Source organism: Megalopta genalis, chromosome 5 (genome assembly GCF_051020955.1).
Source record: "Megalopta genalis isolate 19385.01 chromosome 5, iyMegGena1_principal, whole genome shotgun sequence".
In the NCBI taxonomy this organism is placed as follows: domain Eukaryota; kingdom Metazoa; phylum Arthropoda; class Insecta; order Hymenoptera; family Halictidae; genus Megalopta; species Megalopta genalis.
In genome coordinates, this window is record NC_135017.1 from 29,771,047 (window position 1) to 29,781,387 (window position 10,341).

Consider the following 10,341-nt stretch of genomic DNA (forward strand, 5'->3'; position numbering starts at 1 on the left):
ACTTCGGTGTTTCGGTTTGTTTCATTTTTCTAGTTGGATGAACTACTGTTAAAAAACAAAAACGAATTCCTGGATCGTCTGCCGTTATTTCATATTTCACTTATTGTTTATTTGACAATTAGAGGCGAGATACGAATGGCTGTGTGTACCATGCTGAAATAAAATTTTTAAAGAACAATATGTTATTGTTATCTTATTGCCATAGGATTGACGATTTATTTTCGTGTAGAGGAGCTTCCCTAATTTGCATGTACATACTCAAGTATCACGCGAAAGAAGCAAATCAAGCAGAGAAAAGATATTTAAAGATATTTAGTGTTAGACGGTTATAATAGATTTGTAAAATTTAGTAGATGAAATTTAAAACAAGAGAAATTCTAAAAATTTAACATCGTTTATGTATTATTTTCAACTTACTAAATCGATTAAAGATAAAGAAAACTTTTATTTTGCACGAAGATCCGCAGTTTAGTTATAAAATATCAAATAATGGCCACACCAGGTAGTTTTAAAATGTTTGGAAGTTTTTGTCTTACTAAGATTATGATAACCTTAACTCGTTGGAATTTTATTCCGAACGTTTCTCTCGCATCGTTAAGAACGAAAGAGACGTTTAGGTGCGTAACGTAAATAATAAATTAGGTTCCTTAGTTTTAACAAATTGGTATCAAATATTGTTGCGATTGGCTCATTCACCTGTTGCAAGGAACACCTTATGATTAGCCGCGTGTTCTGTATTTTGGCATGATGGCGCAGCAAGCATCTTTTCAAGAGTTTTGCGCCTTTATGGGGTTCTATACACATCGATTCTATAGCCATGTGTGCCTTAGTCACGGTGGCATATGGCGAAGTCGTGAAGCCACTAGGTGGTCCTCGGTATATTACTTTACCTGTCGTCATTCGTGCCTTACGGGGGGCCAAGCTCATGGCTATTTGTATGACAACAAAACTATGTTTTCAAAATGTCCCCATCACTTGCCGATGGTCTGCGATTATTATACATAGAGCATAGAGTAACGAATACCTGCGATCATTTGTCAACACACTTCTTATATGTAAAAAAATAATTGGGACATCAATCATGTGCCAAAAATATTTTTTATAGTTCAGGTAATAGATAAATAGATAAAGCATTCTGTATGTAGGATTATCTATTACATATTATCTATTATCTATTATCTATTATCTATTATCTATTATCTATTATCTATTATCTATTATCTATTATCTATTATCTATTATCTATTATCTATTATCTATTATCTATATATTATATATTATCTATTATCTATTATCTATTATCTATTATCTATTATCTATTATCTATTATCTATATATTATATATTATATATTATATATTATATATTATCTATATATTATATATTATATATTATATATTATATATTATATATTATATATTATATATTATATATTATCTATATATTATATATTATATATTATATATTATCTATATATTATATATTATATATTATATATTATATATTATCTATATATTATATATTATATATTATATATTATATATTATATATTATGTAGGATTATATGAAATAGAGTAACATTTTTGTTGGAAGAAATATTTATATTAATGTGTGGTTCAATAAAAACATACTAATGATACTTCTGAAAAAGTTTGTATATTTATAGAAAATGTAATATGGATTAAAAATGTATCTCAAACACTCGTACAATTAAAATCAAGTCCTCTTCTTTATTTATTATGATTCTGCAAATTTTAGACATGATCTCTACTAATTTATTCTTCAAGAAATGAAAAATCAAATAAATGCATAAAATCTAAAAATAACAAATGTCTGTGTAAGATTCTTTCAAACATAAAATCTAGAAAAAAGAAATATTTATATTATTCTTTCAAAAACATAATCTAGAAAAAGGAATAATATCTTTAATTTACAAATAAAAGTTATTTAAAATTTTTTAAATTGTTTTTCATTTTCGTGTCTACTTTGTACATTGTTTAAGGATGCAGAAACGTTAATGGTGTTATTGAAACTAGTCTCTACAGTTAAAGTAGTAAAAACTTCTCAAATTTGCAAATTTTACATTTTTACAAAACTAATTTTCTCAATTTCTATAAAAATCGTATACTGGTTGTCTAAACTTAAAGAAAGAGTTAGAATTTATTGAATAGTATGATTAAAAACGAGGCTAGTTATATCATTACTAGAATTTTTAAAATATAAAATAAATTTATAAATAAATAATTCATTGTTTCGATGGTCAAAACGATCACGTTAGAAATCTACAATAGTATTATAATAGCACAAAGTATACTGTGCGATGATATATGAGTGCTATCGACACTCCATTTACCAAGTGGGGGTATAGCTCAGTGGTAGAGCATTCGACTGCAGATCGAGAGGTCCCCGGTTCAAACCCGGGTGCCCCCTTGTATTTTTTTTTCCTTTTTTCATAAGAACAATGAAATCTAACATGTTCTGAGAAGCGTTTAGTTAAACATTACATAAAATAAAAGAATGCAATATAAATAGAATCTGTAAAGGTGATCTCAACTGGGGGTATAGCTCAGTGGTAGAGCATTCGACTGCAGATCGAGAGGTCCCCGGTTCAAACCCGGGTGCCCCCTTCTTCTTTTTGACGTTCGATTAACATCCAAACTTTTTTTAACAATTTCTATAATGTGTCATTATTATCCAGGACTATAATACTTTAATTCTAACTGACAAATAACTTGCAAATATTTATTCAATGTTTCTTACCTTTCTATAAAACATTACAAATACAGAGATTTAAAGATGACTTCATCAATTAATACTTTAATGTTACTCTTAATGTTACTCTTTATTACTACGCCTGTTTTAAGTAATCAAAACCATTTATTGTATCAATGATTACCTAAAACTCGATACCATAGAAAATTATACAAAGTTTCAATAGGTTTCTAGTTTGCTTATTTTGGTAAATCGAATTCATTAAAATCATATAATTAAAACGAGGATCGCAATAACTAGATTACAGATTTTTGTACAAAATAAAAATTGCTTGTGCTAATTACGAGTTTCAAAAATCGCGTATGTATATATTAATTTTGTTACTTAATCATTTTAATGAGTTCAAAATACTACAACAGTATTATCAAATTCTTTAAACGTTTTTATGATCTTATATTCGGGTCATTCATTTTTGCCACATATGGACAAAGTCTAGCAATAAAGGAATACTGCATAAAAAGAAAATTTAATGACACCGCAAACGCTCTCATTTGGCTAGCAAAGAAAATTCGGAAACTGAGAAGTCGCTGCTTTGAAACAGAACGAACAGCAACCGAAGTGTTGCTAATGGCGTACCACTGTAAGAACGTTATGCGGTTGATCAATTCATGGGACTTCTAACCGCACTAGATGAATGTTCGGAGTGAAAACCACCTGCTCCGACAGAAAACGTTAAATCTGTAAGCTGGCCGAAGTATTCGACGAAATCCGTGGAGCGGCTGCAGGCTCTGAATGATCAGACCAATTGGCCATTCGCCAAATGAAATGTATATCTGGCATAAGTCTTCCCATTTGACCTGTTTGTCGCGTTTTCGCTCACACGCCCCTTCGTATATTGCCGCTTGCGTTTGTCACGATTTCTCGAATCCTGGATGGAGACCGACGAATTTTCTCAAATATATTTGTATCATATACTTTTAGCATACAAGGTACCTCGAACGAAAATACAAGTGTGTGCCGTAGATATAATTTTTCTCTTTAATTAGTTTTTATTTCATTTCTAGTAGAGTTTATTCCTTGTTTGAAATATCTATACAATTAAGAATAAAAGAAAACTGTTGTTATGGTTGAGATAGTCAAGTATGGCAGATAATCGATGTCGAATTGAACATTGTTTAACACATCGAAACGAACACTTTGAACAATATTGGAAATGGGTAGATAAATAAAAGTAAAACGCAGTGAATTAAACTTATCCCTTTTAATTTATTAATTTGATGTACGAGGAAGGACCGTCTTTACTCTCCTGATTGCTCCAGGAGACTGAAGACTATTCACAAAGACGAAACCAAAAACGTCACCTAAAGACAAAGAGCACTCTGTTCTATATACATATGAAATCATTGTTTATCTAATGGTACTCTGGCGAGACTCTCGGCGTCGATTCGTTTTTGTAACTTATATGCTAGAAGGAAAAACTTCTGAGTATTCAAAAGAGAGAAAATAATCCAATAAACAATGTTACAATTTTCTATTTGGGTAATAAAGAACTTTGAACAATGTTCTTGATTTGGGCAGCCACTGTGAATGAAGACTAGCATTTTGGTAATAACAATTTCCAGCGAACATATCCTAAAATGAGGTATCAAACAAAAGAGTTTCGGAACCATATGGTACCGTTATTTTCATATGTTTTCCACCTGCCACTTTTAATTCATCATTCCAAAAAAATGGAAAACACATAATTACACGTTGAGACCATCGTGTCTTTGAAAAAGGCTTTTGTTTATTAGAGGCTGCACATTACCGATGAGGATTATTTTCAAACGCCATCGCATAATGAAATCGGTGAGATTTTCACGATGCCCGTTAACCTTTCAGGATCAAGCTACTTTACTGCAGACTCGGTAATGTATTAGGTGTATCGTTGCTAGCGGTGCGCGATTCTGCGTAAGTCAAATGACAGATGGGACCGCGCTAATCCGCCATTATCGTCGGCAATGATCGGACCCGTGTTGAGTACAATGCTTTCAATTCACGAGACTTTTGTTGGGGATGCTCCCCGAAGCCAGTTCCGACGGTCATGATCATTCGCGTGAATCACTGGAGATCGATCTCGTCGACTGTCTAATCCAACGACAGGTTGGAAGAGAAGCATCGATTCGTGTGATTTTATGATCAGGTGCTGTGACTCGTTAACCTGTCCGATTCGTTCTCGTTCTATGTCTAAACTAGAATTCGCATTTTCGTCATTTCGAGCACATTTATTAACGACGGTAATCTTTCATCGGTAACGCTAAAAATGACTACGTTAAGTAGTATATATAGTAGTTTATAAACATGACGAAAATTGTATTCGGTCTGGTTTGTATTGTAGCGATTTTTACCGTAGTGTCTTCCTAAAGAAATATTATTACATATACAGGGTGTCCCAGGTTTTAATGTTCAAACTTTGTCAGTATATTTTATGGCACAAAGTAAGAAAAAAATGTTATCTAAACATAGGTCATATAGAGCTTTATTAAGAAGTTATAACAAAAATTCAGAATAGGAATAGTAATCAACTAAAAGAAAAAAATAAAAAAGAAAAAAAATCTTCGATCGATGTCAATCATGTATTGTCAACAACGGTTATCAATACATTTCGAAATGTATTAATGAACACAGCTTACATAAACACACGGCATGCGCTGATCTATTCAAGCCAATGCTCACAGTAACAGCAAGTTGATTACTATTTCTATATCCTGAATTTTTGTTATAACTTCTTAATAAAGCTCTATATGACCTATGTTTGCATAACATTTTTTTCTTACTTTGTGCTATAGAATACACTAACAAAGTTTGAACATTAAAACCTGGGACACCCTGTATTTTCCTTTAAGTGCACTTTTACGATCTCAAAATAATCTCGATCATCCTATGATATCTGAATTTATTATTCCTCACACATGTGTCATATGGAAATAATTTAATATAAGACGGTCTATAAACGCGAAATTAATTATTGCAAAAATTCGTAACGAATTTATTTATTACTCTATTTAATCAAATGTTCTATCATCCGAATATTTATGTTCTCACGATTAGTGTGGATAATCGAAGTTCTATTGCAATTGTAATTGGAAATAATAATTAATTTGCTGCCATTTTGATTAATATTACAAAATATCTCTATTTTACAGCCTAAACATTAGGCTGCTCAAAAGTATCGATTGCTTCAAGTATTTTCGAAAATGTACAAATATTAATAAAAATCGCCTTGAATAATATGAATTTCAGTTAGAAGATTGTAATAATTGCATTGATACAAAAGTGAAACAGAAAGAGGTGCACTGCATTGTTGTACGATTAGGTTGACATTGGATAACAATAGTGAGAAGTATGAAAAACATGATCCGATGCCAAACCTCGTTAGCGTCACCGGTTCAATAAAACGAACAGCTTCAAGCGTTGATAATTTAATATTCTGCCATGCATTTATTTGTAAATTCGCAGCCCCTACATGATTGGGAAACGTGGTACAACAAGGAAGACCAATGCAAACAGTGGTTTACCACGTGCGATAGGTTCAAAGAGCAGGATCCTTGCTTCAACCACCAGCAAGGCGGTAACAAAGGGTCTTCGTCCCTGTGGGGTTTCTGCGTTTTGTCCTCGGAGGATTGTCAGTCTCACCCCACCCATTTATCCAGGGGCTGAACGTTTAAATTATTCATAAACAGTCGAGTGATTTGTAGAATATAACTTACAATCACTCGCAATATCGGTGACGCCATGTTTGATTTTGTCGTGGCTGGTTGACGAGTCGAAAAGTAACTTTTTCATTATGTCCGACATCGAGACTAATTATTGCACGTTTCGAAATAAATCGTAAACGTTTAAGCAAATTTTCGTCTTCATGTTGCAAAATTTATTTCATATTACAGTTATTATTATTATTTCCTAATTGGTGTAATTACAGATGTTATGCAGTTTTTAAATAAATATAACAATAGTAATATGCTTTTAATTTAACTCTCTTAATCTTCGATCAAACACTCGTTTATATAGCTTTTAAATAACAATACAGACATATTGTTTACACAATAATATGCATTTAATTTAATTAATCTTACAATTACACATCTCACAATGAATTAATTGATCTTACAACTTCTGTGCTCCAAAAGAGTGTGTAAATAGTGATTAATACTGTTAAATAGTGACACCAAATAAAAGAATTTTCTTCGAACACAGTCGAATGTTTAATGTGATCAAAAATAAAAAATTAATTAAGAAATTACTGGCAAATAACGTGTTAGTAAATACTACGTTTAATGTGTACAATTTTAGGAAAAATTTCAAAAACCTGCACCAATTTTAAAGTCGTTATCGAGAATATTGATAACAAACGAAACGAACGTTTCTATATCGATGGTCTATTATTTTTGAAGCTCGTTTTATTTGAAGTTTCCAGTCCCATGAATATTTATCCAGCACGATCGATTTGGTAATGCACCGCCGCAATGAGAAATTACGTTTTCATCAAAGAAATTCTCGTGTGCACAACGCTAATTTAATCTTCTCTCGTTTTCTTACGGTCTGCGTGAGTCTCTTTGTTCAGAGGGAATCCAAGATAGAAACCAATTCAAAATTCTGCTGACTAAAGGTAACGCGAAGGAGAAAAGTTTACTAGAGGCAAAAAGAAATGTACGATATAAAAGTTTGCAGACCATTTGTTTCTGAATTGCTGAATCACAATATTGCAGGCATATCAATCGCTGTCCAATTTTACCATAATCTGGATTTTACCGAGAGGAAAGAGATACGATTGATGAAATACCCGCACGAAAGAACAAACAATTTAAATAAGCTATTCTATGCTTTCGAGGTATTCTTCCAGTATAGAAGATACGTGTCGGTTGTTTAAATAACATTTCGATCGCAGATTGAAACGACTATATTGACATAGTTTTTATTTGTTATTCGTTGTCGCAGATATTCTAGTATTTCTTGTAGTGAAACAAATATTTCTTTAACATCTGGTTTTACGAATTAATAATAAAAACTATAGATCAAACTTAGTAAAGGAATCTGTAAGTGAAAATTAATCAAGAAAACAGTAAGTCATAATTTATGTAAATTCCTATTTTCACGAATAAAAGTTTTTCATCGGGAGCTCTTCGTTAAATTTAAAAATTCATAAAATTTCATAAAATTTTATGTTGGTTCATGCAGTCAGGTTCAAATATATTTTACTAAAAGGCTTCATCGTTCATACGACGGGTTCTACTTTGTTCAGTTTCTGCTTGTTGGTTTTGTAGAAATTCGAGTGTGAATAATTGAAAAGCATCCATTGTATCTTTCGAGATCAGTTGATACGGCAACCGGCTAACCCATTTTTCGCGAGAAGGCACTTATACCGGTATATATGTGACGTTCTATCAGTTAAGCCACCCCAAGTCGGCTGGTGATCTAATTTAATTGACACCCTAATAGCAAGCCTGTACGGCCGTTAGAGTTCCGGGCACGGATGCTCGAGTGCTCGAGGAGAAGGATGAAAATATAAGGGTGGTTAGCCGGAGATGCATGGGGTGAAGACAATTGAATTTCATGGGGGTTTGGCCGCTTAACCAGCTAATTGGTTTGTTCATGTTCCTGCGAGTACATAACTTGTCTCGATACTGGACTCACCGGATATCCGATCGTCTCACTTTGATCGTACGTTCCAGTGCAACATTTTTATACCACAATCTCTGCAAACGTTCCGATTGAAATATTCATTTCTATGGGAAACCTTTTGCTTTACTACTTGATTTATTATCCTTGATTTATTCACACAGTCGAACAAAATTTGTTTACATCAAAATATTCGATAAACAAAAGAGAAGGAATTTTTTTAACATATTGTGATTATACTACGGATTTTATGCATTTCTAATTAAATTAGCTGGGCATGTACTGTGGATGAAATATAGTATAGTGGTGTTATATATATATGATACTTAGTTTATATAATAGATTATAGTTTATAACTTTTAGTTATGAAAGGAAGTATGCAAACTTGAAATCATCCAAAGACGAAAGACAAGGATTAAAAGAATAATAAATAAAATAAATAAATGTAGAATAGTGAATATCAGAAAAATATAAATCAGAATTCTTGTCAGATTAGTCAGATTTTAATAGCCTAATTATAATATTCATAATATTTAATAGTTATATGAATGTATATTCAGAAAGAAGATGTATGAAGTTCGTGTTTCATCCTTATTATTAGTATAACAATTTTATATTATATATTAGTATAATAATTTATATTTTTCGTTCTTATTATTAGTATAAATATATGTTTGGAAACCAGCTCTAAAATATTGTCATGGAAAATAAAATATTTGGACAGTGCAGAAGGTGTTCTATGAAGCTTGAAATATAAATCTAATAATCGTGTATTGTAAATGGAATTTACCAATTACAGGGAATCGGAGCTAAGCGTACTTTCGCGCAGGGAGCAAATGAATTCCTCGTCGTCAGTCCGACCGGGCGAGCCGGTAAGAAAAGAAAACTGTGCCCCTTTACGGCACTTTCATGAAGTGAATATTTAACTTTATGTCTTGCGGGTTAAAAATGCTGACCTGCTGGCAGAGGTTTCAAAAGTTGGCGAAGTACCGAGATAAAAGATAACGGCTGATAAAACTTGCTCAAAGTTCCGCGCCAGACTCCGCGGCACTCGCGTTAGGCTCGTTGAAAGTGTTCTGCTTCGACAATTAAAAAGTTTTCACTTTGTTTTGATAAACCCTTGTCAAATTTTCAGCCGCAGTCGCTTCATTTCCCACGATTACGCTCGCAAATAAATCAACGTTCACCTGAAACTGTGTTCTCAGAAATTATTTTTAAAAAAATTAAAGTGCAATAATAGATTCTTATCTTTATCATAATGTTTTCTTATCTTTACATGATCCTCTTTATTTAAAAATTTCATTTTATTCTGCCATAACCAGCAACAATTTATGATGAAATAGATTAGTGGAATTTCTGTGACGCTGGAGTAGTATAAATTGACATATTCATTTAGGTATTAAATGTTTTCTTGTAATTATTCTTTATTTATTTGTACCTATTATTTATGTGATATTAGCAAATAGTTACACAATAGAAATAATATTACATAGCTTTAACTATTCTTGCAAATAGAATTTGTCATAAATCAGCTCGTTCAATAATAATTTATTAACGAATTGATTCACTTCAGCTAAAATATAAGACAAATGTTCCGTAGGATAATATTCCACAATGTTATTATGTTACAAATGCCGGAGCCTACTGTTGTCAATAACTATACCTATAGTTTCATTAGAAATATTTAGCAAAACACACGTTTCCATAAGAAAAAATAATATTCTGAACTGTTCCAGGAGAATATACTTGCATATACGTTTATGTACATTTTATAATGATGTAGAAATATAATTGTTAAAGAAATTTGTATTCTATTAAATTGTATAGTGGATCTTTTAATTACAAAAATGATTATTGATTGCAAAAAATTGTTCTAGGAAACTTTCCGTTGGGAAAGCAGGCACTGGAGGGATTCGAACCCTCGATCTCCTGTTTACTAGACAGGCGCTTTAACCAACTAAGCCACAGCGCC

General features: G+C 31.9%; 3 non-coding genes across 3 annotated transcripts; 2 read left to right on the forward strand and 1 right to left on the reverse strand.

The window, feature by feature from the left end:
• The first annotated feature begins 2,357 nt into the window (after positions 1-2,357).
• On the forward strand, positions 2,358-2,429 carry TRNAC-GCA (transfer RNA cysteine (anticodon GCA)). Its single transcript has one exon. It is a non-coding gene; the product is annotated as a tRNA-Cys (tRNA).
• Positions 2,430-2,554: 125 nt separating this feature from the next.
• On the forward strand, positions 2,555-2,626 carry TRNAC-GCA (transfer RNA cysteine (anticodon GCA)). Its single transcript has one exon. It is a non-coding gene; the product is annotated as a tRNA-Cys (tRNA).
• A 7,641-nt stretch (positions 2,627-10,267) lies between these two features.
• TRNAT-AGU (transfer RNA threonine (anticodon AGU)) lies at positions 10,268-10,341 on the reverse strand. Its single transcript has one exon. It is a non-coding gene; the product is annotated as a tRNA-Thr (tRNA).